At 43.0% G+C, this 21,628-nt stretch overlaps 1 protein-coding gene across 4 annotated transcripts in view; it reads right to left on the reverse strand.

Annotated features, from left to right (window-relative positions):
* The window catches only part of DCTN1 (dynactin subunit 1), a 28,783-nt gene extending 18,634 nt beyond the window's left edge, over positions 1-10,149 (reverse strand). For 3 of the 4 annotated variants that reach the window (XM_006905195.3, XM_015593088.2, XM_015593083.2), the window contains exon 1: positions 9,856-9,959. The gene's annotated coding sequence lies outside the window, so the exon portion shown is untranslated. Of the gene's footprint in view, positions 1-9,855 lie in introns of all 4 variants that reach the window. The other variant, XM_006905194.2, reaches the window with a different exon arrangement.
* Positions 10,150-21,628: the final 11,479 nt, after the last annotated feature.

Genomic DNA, 21,628 nt, shown 5'->3' on the forward strand with positions numbered 1-21,628 from the left:
TACGGCTTTCACACAGCCAAAATAAGGGTCTCTCGCCCCCTTTTCTGGTGCTCTTCTCCCTCTGCCTTCTAAACTCTAGACTCAGGGTCCAAAATCATGATATTAGGGTCTGGATTTCAATCTCACACTGGGCCGCAGGAGCCAGGCCCTGCTCGATTTCCAGCAAAGGAAGGACAGTAAGGGAGGTCACTTGACATAGAAAACAAAGCAAGTCAAGTACCCAATTCCCACACTGCCAAAGGTTGCCACAGTCATTCTTTCTCCCTCTGGTTGTTATAAAGGGTCAGGCTCTGAATCCCAAGAGTTTCCGGTTCAACTGGATTCACAAGGGCAATAGTCAAAAGCACAAGGCCCAGCCCCCTCGTACTCTTGGCCTTGCCTCCTAGGCATCTCCTTAACAGAAATGATAAGATGGTGTATTTTCTATATATCTATATTTCACAAAATTTCTTTAATAGCCATTTATTACCTTTATAATTTAAAAAAAAATGTTTAATTTAATAAGATTGTACATTCTAGTGAAAGGTCTTCAGAGGGCTATGTAACAATACCACTTCATTCACCCATCTAACATGGGCTAGGGACCAACAGGCCAAGGTCCCTACCGCTAAGTAGCCAACAAGGTTGGCCTGGGGTCTGACTTACAGCTCCACCGGGTGTGGTGTGGACCTAGGTCCCCTGGGCCTAGGGATACCTGCCTTGTCGGAACTGGGCTTCACTGGCTGAACAGGGTCTTCCTCCACGCCACCCTCTAAGACAGCCCAGACAGCCTAATAGTAGAATGATAACCAACATCCAAAACACCTTTCTATATCTTCGATCCTGGTCAAACCCCCTGGGAAACCATTTCTCTTTTTCCCCGCAAAATCTCCATATTGCCTCCTTCCTTCCCTAATTACCATTACACAGGTGGGCAAGGCCATGCAAGTCCTTGCAGACCGGACTTCACATGTACAGAACACTTTACAGTCTATGAGCACCTTGGTTTTAGACTCGGGCTACTTTCGTACAATTCCTGACTTCACCGCTTGGTAGCCACAGCTCTCAGAGAGCTGTTGTGAAGATTAATCAAGATAATCCACGTAAAACATTTAAGACATTGTCTGGTATTTAGTAAGTACTCAATGAAAGTTATCTAATAACAATGTTGTTATTATCATATCTGGACATCAGAATAACACCATAGAGAGGCAAGCCAGGGACAATGCTGACAAGGAAATGCAGGCTTAGAGAACCAGGCAACTTCCCTGAAATTACACAGAAGGTAAGAAGTGGAGCCAAAACTGGAACCCAAGCCTGAACTGGAACCCTCTGCACATTCTACTATCCTCACTATTATCACGCATATCTCTAGGCTTCCAAGGCAAACCACACTGCCTTCAGAGATTCTAAAGAGCTCAGATCTAAGAACAACCTCAAAACTCACTAGTAACACAGGCACATGTGGTCACCTAATTTCCTGGAGGCTGTTTCTTCTCCTATAACATAGGAATAATACCTGTATCAACATTATGAGGCTCAAGTAAGACAAAGCACATAAAAAGTGCAGAAGCTGTAGAAGTACAAAGAATAACCTGGCATGGTAACAGATGGTATATAAGTCTTAAAATAAAATATCTAGACAGTAAACATTATAAAGATTACAGGCAAGAGAAAGGTAAGCTAGAAAGAAAAAGGGTACCTGACTGTGCCTTGAATCACAAGCTGTTTTTGTGTATGTGGAGAAGAAAGGCCTACAAACACTGTAAGTTGTAAACACAGTATAAGTAGAGACAGAAACAATTTCCCATTACTAGGGAACATCAAAGAAGACTAGCTTGACTGAAGTGAAGAATGCTATGAGTTCTTCTATTGAACTATAAGCTTTTTAAAGCAGAGCCCACAACTTTTCCTCTTTATAATCCCAGCACCCTTAGTTCATGGAGCCAAATATTTATTAACTAAATAAACATATTAATATTGAGACGTATTAGGAGGTAAGTATGGATAGTCAGGGAATTTAACATCAGGTAAAGATAGATGGACTTGATACAATAACAACAGGAAGCCAGTCTCCTCCTGAGCAGAAGACCAGCCTAATGAAAACTACGTTAGGAAGATCAAACTGGTGGCAGAGTGGGATGGAGAAGAACAGGGGCAACTTGGTAAAGATTGGGTACCAGCAAGAGAGCTGCTGCAATAATGAGCGAGGGGTGAGGAGGGTGTGAACAAGGCTCGTAAGAGAAGGAAGGAAAAAAGGGCCAATTTAGAGATGGTACCAAAATGTCCTGGTAAGACCTGATGATAGATCAGACATGGGGAAAGAGGCAGCGGGCCTGCGTGGGCTCTGGAGACTGACCTAGATACAGCATTGGTTCTCCAACTTCCTCACCTGTATGACTCTGGTCAAGATATTTAACTTTCAGAGCCCGGCTACCTCATCTGAAAAAAGAAGGAAACGACTACCTCACAGGGATGTTGGGAGGATTCAATAAGATTGAAGTAAAGCATTTAGCACAGTGCCTGGCACAGAATACATGCTCAACAAATTGTAGACATCGTTTCCGTCATTACTGAGAGGGTATATCAATGATGACCTACACACAGTAGGTATTCAAATGTTGCATGAAGAAATGGGTGGACAAATGAATGAATGCACATTAAGTAAACAAATGAATAAACTTGGGAGTTTTCAAGCATGAGTGATGAAAGAATGATTAAAAACGGTAACAAAATTGGGGAAAATGGGAAGGAAAACTGTTAGGAACATGTTAGGACAAAGAAAGTAAGTCTTGTTCTTGGGCTCTCTCTGGGGCAAATTTATTTCACCATCTCCTTCCAAAATGCACCAGTTATGCGGGCAAACCAGATTCTATTCTCTCTATTCTACACGTGATGGAACAGAGTCTCAGAAGTCAAACGTCTCGCCTGAATCTCATGGCCAGAAAATGGCAGAGAGCACATCTGGCTAGCTGTACAGGTGTATGATCCTTCCACAGCACCAGTGGGTGCCACCCCATATCACAAAGGACCGTTCTGAGTAACAAGCTCCCTCAGTCAGGGAGAAGACAGATACTCTCTGGATTTCTAATCCATTTTTATCCTCACTGATATTAAATACTACTAATATGTCTAGGAAAATGGGAGGAGGAGGAAAAATCTGTATCTGATGAATAGGTTACTAGTGGTCTTGGAGAACATTCCAGAATATGACAGGAAAACAGGTAGATGGTTGGGAATTAAGGAGGAAAAAGAAAGGAGGCAAAGGCTCTGGCACCCAGCCAGCATCATTTCTACCTTGCTTTTATTGGCACACCAGCATCCTTTGAGCCCTTGACCTCCTCTGATCTCATCTCACCTAACCTTGACCCTGGGCTAAACCAACAGTTTGCTTTCCCCGATCCTACTCATAGAGGAGCTGGTCTGAAACCCAAGCAGTCTGACAGCAGGGTCCATACACTTGAACTGACTGCATTAGCCACTGGGCATAGTCTAGTGTGGTTGCAAAGGAAAGAAAAAAAAAAAAGGAAATGCAATGGTAATTAGCAAGATTCAGATCTTCTTAAGACTAAAGCTGTACATCTCTGAAAGCATTAGAAGAGAGGGGATAAGTGTGGACAGAATTTCCTCACGAAAGGAGAGGGTCTGCTCACCGAGTGGGGAATGGAGCCTGGGGAGCTGGAAGCTCTGAAGCCTGGATTCCAGATATAAACAGGAATTCAAAAAGAAGATACATAGGGAGACTTTTGTTCCTAGGTCTTACTTCTGTATCTGCTTTACAGATCTCATACAGAGAGGGGCTAGACCCTAAATGGACTTTATTTACCTCTCCAGCTCCTCATTAATCCCAGAAATGTTTGCAGCCCACTCCCAATCTGCATGCAGCTCTACCCCCTCCCAAAGTATTTCCCTACCCCAGAAAACCCAGTGATTGCCAGGCCCACCTCTAAAGGGTCCAGACCTCCAAAAGCCAACAAGGAAATCTACACAATATGCCTCATTTATCCTCAATCAAAGAACTTTTGCAGGAAGGGAACAGGCACTTGAATGCAGCTCTATACTCAAAAACTGCAACCCTCCCAGGGCTAGCAAGAGTCCTACTTAACAGCCTGCTCCAAGTTCCTGCTGGTTCCTCCCCATGAATCAACCAGCAACTCCCTGGCACTAGGACCCTGCAGACAGGGAACCCTGAGCCTGCGCTCTAACGAGAGAGATGCACCATTTCACAACTTCAGCAAAAGCCAAAGCAGCCAACAAAGCCACAGCCACCTGGGCTGTGCTGGGCTCTGCCTTTTGGGCAGCTCTCTGGCCACTCCCCAGAAGCAGAACATTCTGTCCTTTCTCTTTTTAAGTCCACGTCATCATCTGATCATAATGGAAATCAATCTCAAGTCACCACGCAAAGGCGTATCCATGGCAACCTCAAGACGAAGGACACGGAAATGATGCTCCAGTGGCTGCAGCAGGAAAAGGTAAGTCCATTTCTCCTCCATCCTTGCCATCCCACCATTTTCCCCTTTCACTCAAATCAGGTGTGCACCTTATCTGCAAATTCTATCTATCACACTAATGGAGAAAACACAAAAGGTTAAGTGTTAATAATCTATGCTATTATATAAGATTACAGGTCTGCCTAGTACCATAATGGCAGAAAAAATAATCTTTTTCTGGCTGACAGGGACAAGATCTCTTTTCTTATACACTGTCTCAGGTGACACACAGTCTCACCCAGCAGTACCTTACACTATCAGTCACTTGTCTTTCTAGTCAGGGTGCTGAGAAATCACTCAAGGATTTCAGAGTTCCCTACAAAAAGCCAGCAGTAGCACTGACTCCACCGCCCTGCCCATCCATGCCATGATCGTGCCCACAAACTGGCCTGGTACGAATCCCTCCTTGGCAGCTCTAGACTCCAGTCTCTGGAAGTTCAGAAACTGAGAGTTGGGATTAAATTTCTGCCTTCTCTGATGCCTCAGGGGAAGGAATGCCATTTCTGCAGAAGTAAAAATTCATCAAATCTAAGTACTAAGGCTAAGTAATCCTCCATGTCTCAATTTCCTCTTCTATAAAATAGGGATAATAACAATACCTTTCTAACAAAGTTGTAAAAACCACATTAAGAATGCCTGAAAAGTACTTAGAAGAGGGCCTGATATAAAGCGCTCAATAAATGTTGGCCATTATTATTATTAAGAAGGAGACCGGATTTCAGTTCGGCGGGTACTCAAAACTCTAGGAGCATATCTCAAGTCTGCTTTCTCTCCTTTTCCTCTAGACAGCTATTTCAAGTTTCCCTTACTACTTTCAAGTCCCTGTTCCTACTTTAACCCACACCAGCACCCTCTCCCCTCCACAGATAACCTCTCTGAGAAAGAAACGGATATTTGATAATTTCTTTGCAAATTCAGGTATATCTGTAACCATCACTGCCTCTTTCTTCCTACATCCTTCCCTTTCTTCCCTCATCCCTCTTCAAAGGAAAAGATGACCTCTCCTTTTCAGGGCCAACCCTCCCCCACCCCGACATCTAAAGACCTGATTTAACAATCATCTTTTCTCCTGTGCCTTCGATTGCACCCTCTCTACTGGCTCTTACACATCATTAGATAACCCATGCTCAAGACTCTTCTATTCTAGGAAAAGCTGCCTCTAGCCTCTGCTACCTCCACCACATGCTGCCACCTTCTCTTCATCCCTTCCCTGGCAAACTACTCACAGTGAGTATGCCCTCCCTATCCTCACTTCCCATCCACTGCTCACTCCACCAGGCTCCCATCCCTACCACTCCAGTGACACTGCTCACACTAAAAAAGTAAAAGAGCCCTAGTGACCACAACCTCTAACTGCCCAGTCTCAAGGTGCATTTCCCAAGTTCATCCTACTTGACCTCCCTGAGGCAACTGAGGCTACTGCTCCTCTTCCTGGAACTTTCTCCTCTCCTAGTTTACTGGGCAACATTCGCTCTCACCTTGCACACCAATCCTTCTCATCTCCTCTGTCATCTTCAGCCTCCCATAAACGTGGCTGGACTCATCCATTCCCAGAGCATCAACTACCACTTCCACCTACTGCCCCCAGGCACAGACTCTTCTCAACCTCAAACACACATTGCCACCTGTCTGCTAAGTGCCACAGATGCCCCAATGACCCAAAACACACTCGCTATCTTCTCCCCCCAAAATGTTCCTCCTCCATATGCCTTCTTTACTACTGGCAGCATAATCCACCCAAAATAGAAAACTGAGTCATTCTCAGCAACTCCCTCCCAATTAGTCATTATGTCAGGTGAGTTCTGTCTCCAGTCTCTCTCAGACTCAGCCCCTCCTTTCCAACCCCACCAAGCTAATCTATAGTTCCGGCCAGTCGTAGACCAAGCCTAGGTTATCACAACAATGTCCTGATGTCCCTGATCTAGATTCTCCTCTTTCAATCTATTTCCACAGTTAGCTTCTCAAAATACAATCACATCACCTCCCTGACTAAATCCCTCCAGTGGCTTCCCTGCCCACAAAACTGAATCCTCTTAGTACAGCACGACGGCCATTAAAAACCTGGCCTGCTTATGAATCTACTCTCATCAAGCACCTCCTTTGACCCTAAAATTCTCTTGCATCCCAGCCACTTGGATCTACGTATCTTCCTCCTTATGCCTCGGGAAATGCTGCAGTGTCACCAGGGCCATTCCCTGTCCTCATCTTCAAGGCTGAGCTCAATGTTCGCCTCATTCCTAAGGATTCCCCTGATGTCTCCAGGTAGAGCTAGTCATTGCCTCCTCAGCCATCACATAGCACTCTGGACCTATCTCTATTACGATACATTTTATTTAAAATATTGTTTCCCTTATCCCATCATGAATTCCTCCAGGGCAGAGAGTTTTTATTCATTTCAGTATCCTGAGCACTGAACACAGAAGACACTCAATGCTGAATAGAGGCCTGTACCAATACTAGGCCCTAGGGATATAAGTTGATTCTGACAGCTTTCCCAGAGAGTAGCTCCACCCTTAAAGACCACCGCCATGGGAGAAATTACCAGTCATGCACTCACTGTATGCTGGAGTCATGCACACACACACACCCCAGCAGATGTAGCCCTTTTCTCTCCAGATAGGAGACAAACTAAAAATGCAGAGACAGCCCCAGCTCCTACGGAATTTAGTAGTGACACTAATCTCAATCTCATGTGCTTCCAGGATAAAAGAACCACAGAAAGACCTCTAGGCTCTAAAAGAAAGTATTGATTTTCTGGGAAAACAGCTTTAGTGAGGATCTGGGGGTGACAAGGGTCCAGTCTCTGCTTCAGTGAAGTCCTCCGGGGATATGCAGGAGCTTGGGGAGGTCAGACTGGACACAGAATTTGTCCATCAGCCAAGTGCAACTGTTATTAGCCTGAATGCTGAGGATCCAGTTCTCATTTCCCTGGTATGGGACAGATAACCCAAGTCACCAGAGCACCACCCAGTGGCTGGAGACAGGCCAAGCAAGCTGGGAATCCTCTACAACAACCCCTCCCAAACCATAACTCCACGCAGCCACTAGCAATGGTAAAGCTGGCAGAGTAAAACCTACAATGGCAGTTGTCAATGGTATTATGATTCTCCCAACTATTCTGACTACTAACAACTTCTTTTTTGTACCTCTATGTCAGGCCCAACTTATCAATTTTTCCTTAGTATTGCCTCCTGCATCCTTCCTTTATCCTCCATTACCACTGTCATAACTTTGGTCTGCCACTTTATAGCTTTGAGAATTAAAGCAAATCATTTACCTCTTTGGAACCTCATCTATAAAACAGGGTAACAGCTGCTCTGCCTACCTCACAAGATTATTAAATCAAATGAGACCATGCCTGTGAAAGGTTCTGTAATCTGTAAAATGTTATACATAAATATAAGGTATTACTCTTATCAGAAATCTAAGTCCTCTATTACTGATAGGTGAAGCAGATCTGCTTCTCTGCATCTTTCCTTCCCCATTTCCAACCACACTAGACACCAAAGAAAACTATACACTCTAAAATATTGCTTTGCCCATACTCTCCTGCCCAAAATCTTTCACTAGCATACCATTTCTTACTTGAGCCAAACACTGCTGGATCTGATATATGCACTGTCATCTCTGCACTACTGTCAGCTGCTTAGGATGCTTTCCCTAGTCTTGCAAGCCCCACCCATCCTTCAAAGATCAGTTAAAGCCCCACTACACTACACACAGAAATACTACATTTAAAAAAGAAAAGGATTTGAAACAATGTCATGTGAGAATTAAGGACAATTTTGTCTGGAGAAAGCTTGGTAAGAACAGCTGTCATCTAATATATCATCACCTTTTAAAGAGAGAGTACACTTTTTTCTATTTAATTCTAAGAGATAACTTATGACCACCAGATGGAAGTTGCAGAGGTGTATTTCAGCAAAAATATCTTCCATATGGAACTATACCAAGATGAAAGGGGATGCCTTATATTTAGTAAATTTCCCATTAACAGAAATGTTCAAGCCTGAATTGGCCACTGGGCAAGGACATTTTAGATGGAATTCAACTATAGCAAGGGTAACTGTACTACAATCACAGCATTTTAGATATGAAAAGAACCTTGGAGATCTGTTCCAGTCTCCTATTTAATAGGCCTGGACAGGTTAAGTGTAAGGCAGTACAGTTTGTCCTAGAGAGCGGGAAGCAGAACATGGTCTCCAACTTTCAAGCCTTGCTATTCAAAGTGTGGTCCATGGACCAGCAGCATCAGCAGTACCTGCGAACTTTTTAGAAGTGTACAACAATCCAGAATCTGTGTTTTAAAAAGACCCCCAGGTGTATGCACCATTAAAGTTCGAAAAGCACTGACCTACACTGCACCTTCCAAACGCTGAGTTACTAATTCTGGAACTGCATTTCCCAAACTGTTTCAGATATTAAACAGAAGCAGTACCCAAGAAAAACAGTATTTCCCGCCCAAATTTGGGAAACTTTATATCATACTTCCAGTGGGAAATTCGTGGCAAGATCATTAGCATATTGAAGGCTCAGAAATATTCTGTAGCAGAGAAAACTTTAACCACGAAGTTTCTAAACACATTTGAGCACAAAATGCCTTTTAAAAGTTTGGTATCTCTTTTAACATTCCCATGGCTCAGGCTTCGACAATACACCAGGTAAAGAATGTCAATCTCAACCTCATAGCTTGACTCAGTACTTAAACACACTGGATTAGTAGGTGGTCAATATAAGCTTGCTGTTCTCACTGCAAAAAAAATGAAAGCAAGCTTCTAAATCACTGCTTCTTTTAAAACAGCAGAGTTCCTCATCTGAGTGATTTAGCTGTGGTTCTGCCTAAAGACAAGAGGGATGCGCAAGATGACTTAAGGGTCATCATCCTACAAGCTAAAGTAGATCCTAGCACCGGGGGACACAGACACACCAAACTCATATCCAGGCCCCCATGCTTGAGTCCTCTACGGGTTTTTTGTTTGTTTGTTTTGGGGAGGGTGGGGCTTGGCAGAGAGAGTTGTTATTTTTGTTTGACACAAACTTCTCAACCATGTGCTCACAGGAAACCTGTGGCTCGGAATGGTTTCAGGGGTGTCTTGGACGCGCCCAAGAAAAGAGGGGAACCCTTGCAGTTCCAGAGGAATTTGGAGGCGCAATCACCCTGACCCTGGGAGAACACAGTCAGGCTGAGAACTCAGGTGGGTCGGACCGGCCCAGACCCAGGCGGTCGCCCACCCTCACTGCGGCCCACCCTTACCGTCCCCCGCCCGGCACTCAGGGCTCCATGCTACCCCCAGGCCAGCGCCGAGCCCCTAGTCTACCGCCGGGATCCTCGCAAACATGCGGGGGTCAGCAGAGGAGACGGTTGGCGGGGTCGCCACCTCCGTACCTGTCTGGTCAGGGGGTCCGCGCCCGGCTCCAGCCCCACCGGCGACCGACGCCCAAGACCTTGCCGGTCCCGCCCCGCCCCGCCCGCGTGGGCTGCCCGATGCACCGCCCGACCCCTCTAGGCCCACCCCAGACCCTCTTGCCCCAAGACCCAGAGGCGCTCTGGGTCCAGGGAACACGCTACTCTTCCCCGAAAACCTGTCCGGGTTAAAAACTGCGCGCTGAGCGCGACCGAGATGACACGGACCAGGCACAAAGCTGGACACCTGGAGCGAAATATGCGCGTGCGCACTGTGCCTCGGAAGCCGGTTAGGACCACATGAGAGAGGCGTGTCATGGCCAGAGCCCTCTGCCGGCGGATAGGAAACAGCGCGGAGGGGCTGGAGGTCTCATTTGCGGCGGGCAAATGGATCGCCCATCGAGTAGCTCAGCTTTTCAGTGCAAAACTGCTAATTAAAATAATAGTAATAAATCGTATCTCGTCGCTTAGCTTGAGGAAAAAATTAAATTTTGCTGGTACTCGGTGTTATCCATCTTATAGGGGAAACAGGCATTCTCATTCCCTTATGCGAATGTAAAATACGCAAATTTCCATAATAGCATTTTGCATTTTTTTATTTAAAAAGAGAAAACATTAAAAAGTACAAACATTTGACCCAATGTGTCCACTTCTAATAAGAGAGCCAAAGAAATGAAGAATAATAGAGCAAGTGTTCAAAGATACTTGTACAAGAATATTGGAGAGCAAGGATTTGATAGACAATGGGCTCCAATTCCAACTAATTTACTGGCTGTGTCAGATCTTGGGTTGGTTACTCAACTTCTCCATGCCTTTGTTTCCTCATGTGTAAAATGAGAATGCTAATGATAGTATCTATATTATTAGGTTGTTAAGAAGATTAAGTGAATCTATATAAAGAGCCCAAAATATAACTATTGTAATGTTATGTTTATCTCAGTTAATCTCAGATTGAAAACAACCTGAAAAGTCTATAAAGTTGGTAGTGGGGTGGAGGTGGTGGGCAAATGGTAGAAAGGATGAATTTTGCAACTTCTCCACTACTGCCCCCTTTTTCCCATTTCATCTTCAAAATATTTCTAATTATCATTCTGAATAATGTATTTGCATGAACCAAAAACCAAAACGACATAAAAAATATGCACTGAAAAACCACCCTTCAACTCCTGTTCCCATCCACACTTTCCTCCTTGTCCACTACAGGCAACCGTTATTAATAGTTTCCTTCTTAACCATAATGTAAACAAATATGAATATATCGTATTCCTCCTCTCATTTCTTACGCAGAAGGTAGCATAGTGTATACACTCGTGCCTTAGTTTCTCCACTTAACAATATGTTCTGGAGATCTTTCCAAATCAGTAAATAGAGCTCTTTCTCATTCATTTTTCAGCTGCATGGTACTCTATAGCATGGATACACTTAGTTTATTAACCAGCCTCTTCTAGTGAGATACTTTGTTTCTAGTCTTTTGCTATTGCGAACAATGCTGCAATGTATCATCTTGTACATATGACATTCCATATGTGAGCAGATATATCTGCAGGATACATTTGGGTCAAATAATAAACGCATCTGTAATTTTAGTAGAAGTGACTGCCATCCCCTTCAATTAAAGAGAAATGGTATAAAAATAAATTTAAAGGTTTTAAAAGGCACAACATACAAATATTTTTTATTGTGGGAAAGTATATATAACATAAAATTTACCATTTTAACCATCATTAAATGTATAGTTCAGTGGTACTAAGTACATTTACATTATTGTGCAACCATCGCCACTATCTATCTCCAAAACTATCTCATCTTTCCATGCTGAAACTCTATCTCCATTAAACAGTAACTCACTTTTCTCCCCTCACCCTAACCCTTAGTAACAAGCATTCTACTTTCTGTCTCTGTGAACTTGACTATTCTAAATACCTCATATAAAGAGAATGCTACAATGTTTTCTTTTGTGTCTGGCATATGTCTTCAAGATTCCGAGTCAGCATTTCCTCCCTTTTTAAGACTGAGTAATGTTCCACTTAATGCATATACATTTTGTTTATCCATTTACCCATCAATGTACATTTGGGTTGTTTCTACCTTTTGGCTGTTGTAAATATGCACATATTTTTTAATATAAGTACAAATCCCATTCATCCCATCCCCAAGCTTCCTACCCAAAGGAACTCCATGCCAGTTTTTTGTTTGTCATTTCAGAGTCAGTCTCTGAAAAAATAAGCATTTTAGATGCAAACAGCAGCTTCCTATACATGCTGTTCTGAACCTTGTTTTTTAGCTCCACTGGACAATGTATCTTAAGAATTATCCATATTACTACATATTGATCTGCCTTGAAATTTTTTAAGTGTTTTTTTGTTTGTTTGTTTGTTTGTTTTATTCGAGCTGGAGTCATCCTGAGTGGCTTTAACAACTTTTAACAGATGTGCTGAGTTTTCACGTGAAGGTGTCAGGCCTCAGGTGGAATGGGGGTAGGGAAACGGGAGAGATTAAAGTGCTTCTCAACACCATGAAAGGGGGTCCCAATAAGTCTAAGATAGGAAACGTGCTAACAAGAGAAATAGTGTTTCCTTTACATTGGATTAGGCTGAGTGGTTTTCAAGGGAAATTAATATTGTCTTTGTCCTATGCGTTTCTTCACAGTGCCAGGCTGAGACTTCCTCTGTTGAGGGAACCTGAACGGGACCCCTAGGACTCCAAAGTTCCTGTTCGTGTGACTGGAGCCCAACCTGTCGCGCTGAATAGAGAACATCTGTGCTCATCTGGGTGAAATCCTAGGCATTCCAGAACATCAGAAGGAAGCAAGAGGGAAAACCTCCCCTTGAGGAAAGGAATGCTGTTTCTCAGAGTAGGAGGTGGTTTTCAGGCTGAGAGACTTGGAGAGGGGATGAGATGAAGTCAGAGAGAAACCAAAGGTGGCAGGTATGGAAAGGACATCGGCTGGGGAGAGAAGCATCTGGCTTAGCTATACCAGATGCTGTCCAATAGAAATAAAATGTAAATTTTGAAATTGTCTTTAACTGACATGTAGGCTAATAAATTTTAAAGAGGGTTTTTTTTTTGGAGATAATTAAAATTAAATTTTATGTAAGCCAGACACATATATAAGCTTAAAATTTTAGCAGTCATAATTTTAAAAAGTTAAAAAGAACAAGTGAAATTAATATTAACAAGATATCCAAAATATTATCATTTCAACATGTATAAATATGAAAATATTTATTAATGAGACATTTTAGTTTTTTTTGTATAAAGTCTTTGAAAGCCTGTATTTTGCACTTATAGCACATCACTATTCAGATGGTAAATTTTCATTGGAAATACTTGATCTGGTTTAGCTTTCATAAAATTTATAGTTGAAGTAGTAGATTCATGTATGCAACTTGTTTTAAGCATATTTAGAAGTTTTCCAATAACTGGATTAAATAGATATATTTAAACATAAATTTAACTTAATTAAAATTAAATAAAATTTAAAATTCAGTTCCTCAATCACACTAGCCACATTTCAAGTACTCAGTCGCCATATAGGGCCAATGGCTTTCATGTTGGACAGCCTAGAGATAGAATTTCAACCCTTTGATATATGACAAATCTATATTATTGATCAGTGCAGGAAAGACGCACTATTCAACAAATGGTGCTGGGACAATAGGGACAAAAGGGGAAAAAAAGGAAGGAAAGAAAGCAAGGAAGGAAGGAGGGATGCTTTTCCTTCTGATTAGGAGACAAAGGTAAAGGGTATTTGTGAGAAAGAGAAGGGGAACAATTATATCTATAGAAAGAAGGCATTGTTATTGGTTCAGATAAGCTAACAATGTTTTTAATTTTCAGTCTGGTAGACATTAGTCCAGTAGTCATAATATCTGCTTTCTTGTTATCTTTGCAAACAGTTCTGTGGATCACAATGTTGCTTTAGGCCCAGTCTAAAGGTTAATTTGCAGTTTTAACGTTCCAAAGATCTGAGGCACAAGGTGTACGAAGTGGTTCCTTTGGGATGGCAGCTCCCAGTTTAAAGTGGCTTTGTTTAGATTATTTTTTACATAGCTGAAGAGGAAAGTAGTGAATTAGAAAACAGATCTTAAAAAATGAACCAAAATGCAGCTTTAACATATAAGAAGAAAAATGTGGAAGAGGTTAAGAGATATAAACGATCAAGTGATACAGTCCAACCTTTATCTAATTGCAATTCCATAAAGAAATAAATATAATAAAGGAGAGGTTATATTTAAAGAGAAATACAAGATACATATATATCCTCCAATTCAGGAAATCCAAGGGATTCTCACCAGAATAAACAAAAAGAAGTGCACATCTGGATTAATAGTGAAGCTGTAGAAAAACAATGACAAAGATAAAATCTTAAAAGAAGCAAGAGAAAAAAGGCAGGTTCTCTACAAAGTAACTGTTAGATAAATTAACATCTGATTTCTCAAGAGCAACAATGAAAGCCAGAAGACAAAGAAATACTCAAAAAAATAACAAAATAACTGCCAACCTGTAATTCCTTAGCCAGCAAAATGATTCCTTAAAAATGAAGGTAAAGTTAAAAAAAAAAAAAAAAAAACTCAAACAAATAAAACTGAAGAAGTTTACTATCATTAGAGCCTATATTAGTTTTTTATTGCTGCATAACAAATTACTACAGGCTCCGTGGCTTAAAAGCACACATTTATTGTCTCTCAGTTTCTGTGGGTCAGGAGTTCGAGTACAGGTTAGCTGGGTCCTCTGGGACATCAGGACCTTACCAGGCTGAAATCAAGGTGTCTTCAAGGGTTGCGATCTCAACTAGGTTCTAGGTCCTCTTCCAAGCTCACTGGTTATTGGCAGAATTCAGTTCCTTGGAGCTGTAGAACGGACGCCTTCATTCTAGAGGCCACATAGCCCTCTTGCAGCCCTCTCCAAAATGTGGCACTTTGGTTTTTTCACAGTAAACAGAAGAATCTGACTTCTGGGAAGGTCTGATCCTTTTAAAAGCCTCACCTGATTAAGTCAAGCCCACCCAAAATAATCTCCCCCTTTGATTAACACAGAATCAGCTGATTACAAACTTTAATTACAACTGCAAAATCTCATTTTCCTGGTACATTACATAATCACAGGAGTTAAAGTCCACCTCTGCTCACACTCAAGGGGAGGAGATCATACAGAATGTATACACAAGAGGGTAGGAATCTTGGGAGCCATTTTAGAATTCTGTCTACCACAAATCCTCATTAAAGAAACTTCTAAAGGCGGTACTCTGTATAGAAGGAAAATAACCCCAGATGGAAAATCTGAGGCACGAGGAAGAGTGAGCAAAGAAAATATTAAACATATGGGTAAATCTACACAAATATCAACTATTTAAAATGACAACAATATATCTGATTCATGAGATTAATGAAATAACAATGTCATTGAAATATTTGGTTACGAAAGCATATAAATTCAAAGGGAGTGCTTAATGTTAAAGAATTCCAAGATCTATGTATTGTTTGAAAGAAGAATAAAGATATTGATTAAAGATACTGTTAAGTTAAATATGCAGATTAAAATTTTTAGAAGAACCATTAAAGAACAGAAATAGATTTTATACTTTCAAAACAAGAGAGAGTTTAAAAATGGAAAAACAATCCTGCTGCTTGCTAAGTGTCAGGGCTGGATGGTATTGCTGACCCAGAAGGGAAGGTTCTATGGTGTGACGCCCAGCTGGAAGAATGCACAAGAGGCAGATATGAGGATGAAATGGCAGGCACTAACTTTATTGTGCAGAGCGCACTTCTGTTGGGAAGTACAGTTCTATTGGGGAGGGCAGTCTATTGCACGAGGCATGCGGTCTTATGTGCACTACTCCTGCTCCCCTTTCTTGTGCTCCCCTTCTGCTCTCCAGGGGACTGCATGGCTCCTCAAATAGCAGAATACAAAAGTGGCATTCGGCCACACATGTGTGATACAATAAACTGAAATATGTTTACATATTTTCTAAGTCTGGGGTCTTATTCCTAGCTGTGGGCCTGGATCACAGCCAGACCTTGGGCCAGTCAGGCCTGGCGCCTACACTATTCTTAGAATTAAATAAAGTTGCTTGATATATGATCAATATATAAATTTTAAAATAGCATTTATAATAGCGTGAAAAGTAAGGTACCTGTAATAACTATAGTAAAATTTGTGCAAGATCTTATTGGATAAAATTATTTCAAATTTTTGTAAAGACAATAAGGTTTAAATAGATATGAGTATACCTTGTTCATGATTAGGAGAACTCAGTATTATAAAACTGTCAGTCCCCCCAAGTGGATGTAGAGCAATCCCAACAGGATTTTTTTGTGTGTGAAATCCAAAAGTGGTCTAGATGAACAAAAACCCCAGGAAAGCAATGGGCTCTCACTCCCAGAGTTCCCTGCTCTCATTGCCTGACTCATTACCAGGAGCAGCTAGTTTGATAGAAAGGTGGAATGATTATCTGCAGGTTCAGTTGCTGTACCGGTGAAGTTGGAGTGCTGTTCTACAGGATGGGGTATATGCCTTAATCCAGAGGACACTATGTGGTACTGCCTCCCCAAAGCCAGGACACACAGATCTAGGAATGAAGAGGTATAGATGCGAGTTTGCCCTCTTAGTGGTACCCTAATACCGACTGGAAGGAGTTTCACTCCCTGTCACCATAACCTGGGACTAGGTAGGTTTGGAAGTCCTAATGCATAAAGGATGAATAATTCTACTAGAGAATTGGCAATAAAGTAGAAGCTGACACTGTCCCCTGACTAATCTGAGCTCTCATGCCACTGAGGCAACAGGAAGAGAAAATGGACAAGGTAACTGATCCTTGGAACTGGCCAACAAGAAAGTATAATCAGAATAAGGGCTGAGAGTCAGGGAAAGTGTCAAGTTAGGGCAGGGGTCACAGAGAATTAGTCCATCTTGTCTAGGTTTGTTAGTTGGACTGAGGCATTCTAGAGGTGTTGGGTCACGTGAAAATCCTGAGCAGCTTAGGGGGAAGAGTTATCATACAGGAACTGTTAAAATATTTACCAGAAATGCCATCCACCTCCTTTGCCAAGCTCAGGTAGAGGACTGGGATTGCACCTTGTTTAGAATCCTATGGAGACAAGGGCCATGGTGGGGGGGTGGCAGAATGGGACATCAGGCCGGGCAGGCTTCAGCCTGTCAGGGACACATGAGAAACAGGGCCCTGTCCCACCCTCTTCAGGCTGAGCCAGTTGCTCCCTCCCTACCTTAATGAAGAAACTGGTGAGCCTGAAGAGGAAGAGGAATAGCCAAGAAAATTGCTTCATGATCCCTGTGTATACAACACCTGAGTCCACAGAGTTAGTTCACAGTCACACCTGAGAGGGTGAGGCAGATGCATAGCACACAGTGAAGTGAAAGGAGGATGCTGGGAAGAAAAGATTAAGGGTGGTTCTGCAGTGTGCAATGAGGGAGGGATCCCATCAGGTCTGTTAGATAGAGGTGACCAAAGACATGGGAGTGGTACTAGGGACATCGGTGCTCTGTAACTTTCATGAAAGGTAGTACCCAAGCCATGAAGAGGACATAAGTATTTGAAAGTGTTGAGTGAACTCTAGGAGGAACATGATGCATGGTGTTGGTACTGGAAAATACTGGGAGGAGAAGGATATTACAAGTGATGAGAGTGGTAAAAGGTTGAAATGGAGATGTGAAGATGGGGTTGAAAGAAATATAGGGTGTACGGATGGTAAATGGAGAAGATTTACAGCTGGTTTGGGGGATATTGGGAGTACTTTATGGCCAGGGCATGTTGAGAGAAGTTGTGAAGTGTTGGTAGTGGAGGAGTAAAGGGTGTTGGAGGCAGTTACCTGTCCCTTAAAGTCTCCGGGCAAGCTCCCCAGTGAATGAAGTCAAAAGCAATTTGCAGCTATCATGGTTCTGGTTGAAGCCCAAAGGCCTGCCAGCCCCCATCAGCTGTTCCTCATCAATGAACCCACATATTTGCCGAAAGGAAGACACATTCACCACCCAGGCTGACCTTGCCCATTGCAGGACTCCTGGGAAGAGAGAGGACCACAGTCCTTCAATCCAAGTCCTGGGGTAAACTCTCATGCCCACTGGCCACCCTGCTTCTCCAGGAGACTCCAGGAGGGCAGGGCCCATCCAGGGCTTTCAGGAGTGAGTCAGTGGGTCCCGACCTAGGCACCTGGGCTAGGTGCAGGAAAACTTAACATGAACTGAGACCTCATTTTCATTAGCTATGTTCCTAATACTCTCCTTCCTCTTTTATTTTAGTATTTGGAGTTTTGCCTTGCCTTCCTTCCACTTGCCAGCTGGCGCTAACTTAATTGATCCTTGTTTACATTTTACCTCACTGACAAGGAGCAAGAAAGGAGAGGCTACAAACTCTGAGAGTTGTCTTTCACATATTCATACATTCATTCACTTATTCGTTCCACAAATGTTCATTAGGCCCTGGATTGTAGCAGACACCAAGATAGGTGCTGAGAACATAGGGTGCTAGGTTTGGGTGGGGGAAAAATGTGTGCAGAGATACTTGGGAAGGTGAGTTTTTTTAAAATCTACCAAAGGAACAAAAAAAAAAGTCTGGATTACATAAATTATGAAAAATAGTAGTTCTCACATATGAATTTACAGTATTGTTTTCAAAATGCTAAAACTATTTGAACCCTATATTGAAATTAAGAATCACAAATGAAAATTTGAACAGGTAGTATTTAGCAAAAATTTACTAGAGAGAAAATTATTCTTAAAGAGGACAATGGACCCCAAACTAGCAGATGTATTGACATAAAGACCAAAGGAGCTCGCAGCCTAGTTGGAGACTGATCCTTACAGAGCAATGTCAGGGGACAGAGATGTGTACAAGGAGTTAAAGGGAGCCCTGTAAATTGGGAGTGGCTGAGAGGCAGAGGTGTCAGGGCAGGAGCCACAGCACAGGTGATATCTGTGCTTAGTCTTGGCAGGTTAACTAAAGTTAGCCAGGCTCAGGGGGTGGAAAGGGATATTCCACGTAGAGAGAATCGCATGTGTAAAAGCATAGCCAGAGCGGGGCGAAACATAGAGCATAGTCTAAGAGCTACAGATTGGCTGGAGATGAGGGTGTGGGTTAAGGAAGGGCAAAAGGTGAGGTTCTCAGACTGCAGAGGGTCTTGTAAGTAAAGAGAAGGGGCCTAGAGTTTATCCTGTAAAGGACAGAGTACCTTCAAAAGATTTTAAGCAAGAAAGAGATATGGCAAAAGGCGATTTCTAGAAGTGGCGGAAGGGAGAATAGATTAGATATGGGGAGACAGGAAAGGAACAGTTAAGAAACTATTACTATGAACACAATTTAGGTTGCTATCTAAATTGGCGTATCCCAGGCTGAAGTAATTTTTGCTCAAATAAATGCTTTATATATATAAACACTACTACTAAGCAAGGTGCAGACACGTTACAATTTTTGGGAAGAGGAAAAAAAACATGCTCGCAAATGCATGGAGTTTTGCCTTGCTCTTTGTTCATTTTCCACTTGGGTAATGTAATTAACTGACCATGAAAAGGTACATGAGACCCTGACAACCTTACCTCCCAGGAGGAGACTGGACAGCTGATTTTCAAGGAGAGGAGACATTTTTTTTTTAACTGCATACCCTTTTGTACACTTTCAATTTTGTATTTTAGACATGTATTACCTGACCAAAAAATTAATTTTCTCTTATAGAGACTATTATACAAACCAGGAAAAAATGTTAGGGAGAATTTGCCTGTCACCCACTTTCTCCTTCCTTCTCCGAGAAGAACTCAAATTTCCTTAATCAGAAAAAAATTAAAAGATCAGAAAGTAAAGGACTTGGGCCCAAGGCAGTGGTGGTTTTGTCTACCTCCCTGGTAGTTCCTGAGTTCTTTGAGAACAGGAAGTCAGTCTTCTTGGTGGTTATGTCCCTAGTGACCTAGTGACACCCTCAAGAAGCTTGTGTTGGGATGACTGACTGCTGGTCTGGCTGGAACTTGGAGCTGGGAGAAGAAGAGGTGGGATCTTATATCCCCTTGCTGGTTGTATCTTGGGCTACCTGGTTCCATTACTAGCATCCTAATCCGGACTTGTGACTGGTGGTTCCCCTGCTGCGTACAACAAAAGCACACTGGGTCATTGCTCAGCAAGCAGTTGAGTGCCAAGGGGAAGGAAATAACCATGGGAGACAGTAAACAAGGAAAATGTCAGGAGAATGGAGAAGTGAGGTTGGCACAGAAGATGGGCATAGTTCCTTTGCAGATTTGTAAGCAGAATGGCCCGATATAATTGGTGGCAAAGGTGAAATCAAAGGCCTTTGGGGTTAATGTCTTGGGGATTCCTGGAAGGAGATAAGAACACAGGGAGTGGGTGATGGAGGGATGACCTTGAGGGAAACAAAGTCTGGGGGATATATTGGGGTTCAGTAGAAATGCCACAAGAGCATGTCTGTGCAAAGATAGGACAATGAAGTTTGAGGCTATAACTTAAGGCAGGTTCTTTAGGGTTGTGTGAATTCGAGTGATGTGCAGGTTACGCTTCAGGGATGCTTGTTTTAAGGTACCTGAGCTAGAAAGGAAGCTCCCAAAGCAGGTTTGGGGGAAGCGAGTCAAGGCACATACCAAAGACTGCAGCATTGTTAACTAGTAGACATATTTCAAGATACTCCTACAGGAGCCACCAGGCAAAGGTCCGGAGGGAGGCCATAGAGCTCAGGTCCACCTCACCAAGCAGAAAGCTTTTTGAGGCTGCTTGGATCTCAGCCAGAGCTTGCTGTCCACACTCATGGCTACGGCAGGCAAGGACCACACAGGTCCCATGCGGATCAGCTCCTGGGACACTGCCTTCTCAATGCCTGTTGGAAAACAGCTTCAGAGGCTCATCTGGGAAGTAACTAGAGGGCCGAGGAGCAAGGGGAGGGACAAGGGTCCTGACAGTGGGTGTTCCTCCTCCCCTGCTCTCCCTGTTAAAGCTATTGGGGGCTGAGGTCCCTAGTGAGGTGACAGGATGGTAGCACTCACCACTTTTGGCCTCAGTCACCACTGCCATCTTCCCAGTCATATCTGTGGAGCAGTGCTGGAGGTCTCCCAAAGATGAGACTTATGCCATAGCCACCACATACTTAGTCTAAACAGGAGGAGCAGAATGATCTGCCATCTTCCCAGTCATATCTTGGAGCAGTGCTGAGGTCCCCCAAAGATGAGACTTATGCCATAGCTACCACATACTTAGTCTAAACAGGAGGAGCAGAATGAGGACAGAACCAGGGCCCCAGACCAGGGTGCTGAGTAGACCACAGCAACATAGCAGAGACTTCTGGCCTGCTACCTGGAGTACAGCAGTGGGAGGAGGATGGGGAAAGGCTAGTCAAGGCTGAGTGGGGACTATTAGTGAGGCTGGTGTGGAGCCTAAGACACAAAATTTAAGGAGGCACTCACACATTTAAGCAACCCATTTGAACCTGAGAATGACTTCCTCCTTATATTGTGTGCCCATTATTGCCACACTCCAAATCCAGTCAACAGAAGCTCAAGGCTTTGTCTCCAATTGACAGAGCTCCAGGGATTAGTGGAGCAAGAAATCAAATTCTTCATGTTTTGAATAATTCTGTGCCTTCCTCCCCAAATGAAAGGAGGCTGTAAGTTCTCCTAACTGAGGTAGATCCCACTTGCAGACCTTATGTCCGCTCCTTCGTGGGGAGAGGGATGATTCTCCAAAATGCCTCTGCTGGGGAGTAGCCTTGGCCCTCAAGTAGCAGGGGCTCCTAAAGGTGGAAATGTG

The sequence above is a fragment of the Pteropus alecto genome, unplaced genomic scaffold, assembly GCF_000325575.1.
Source record: "Pteropus alecto unplaced genomic scaffold, ASM32557v1 scaffold100, whole genome shotgun sequence".
Taxonomy (NCBI): Eukaryota; Metazoa; Chordata; class Mammalia; order Chiroptera; family Pteropodidae; genus Pteropus; species Pteropus alecto.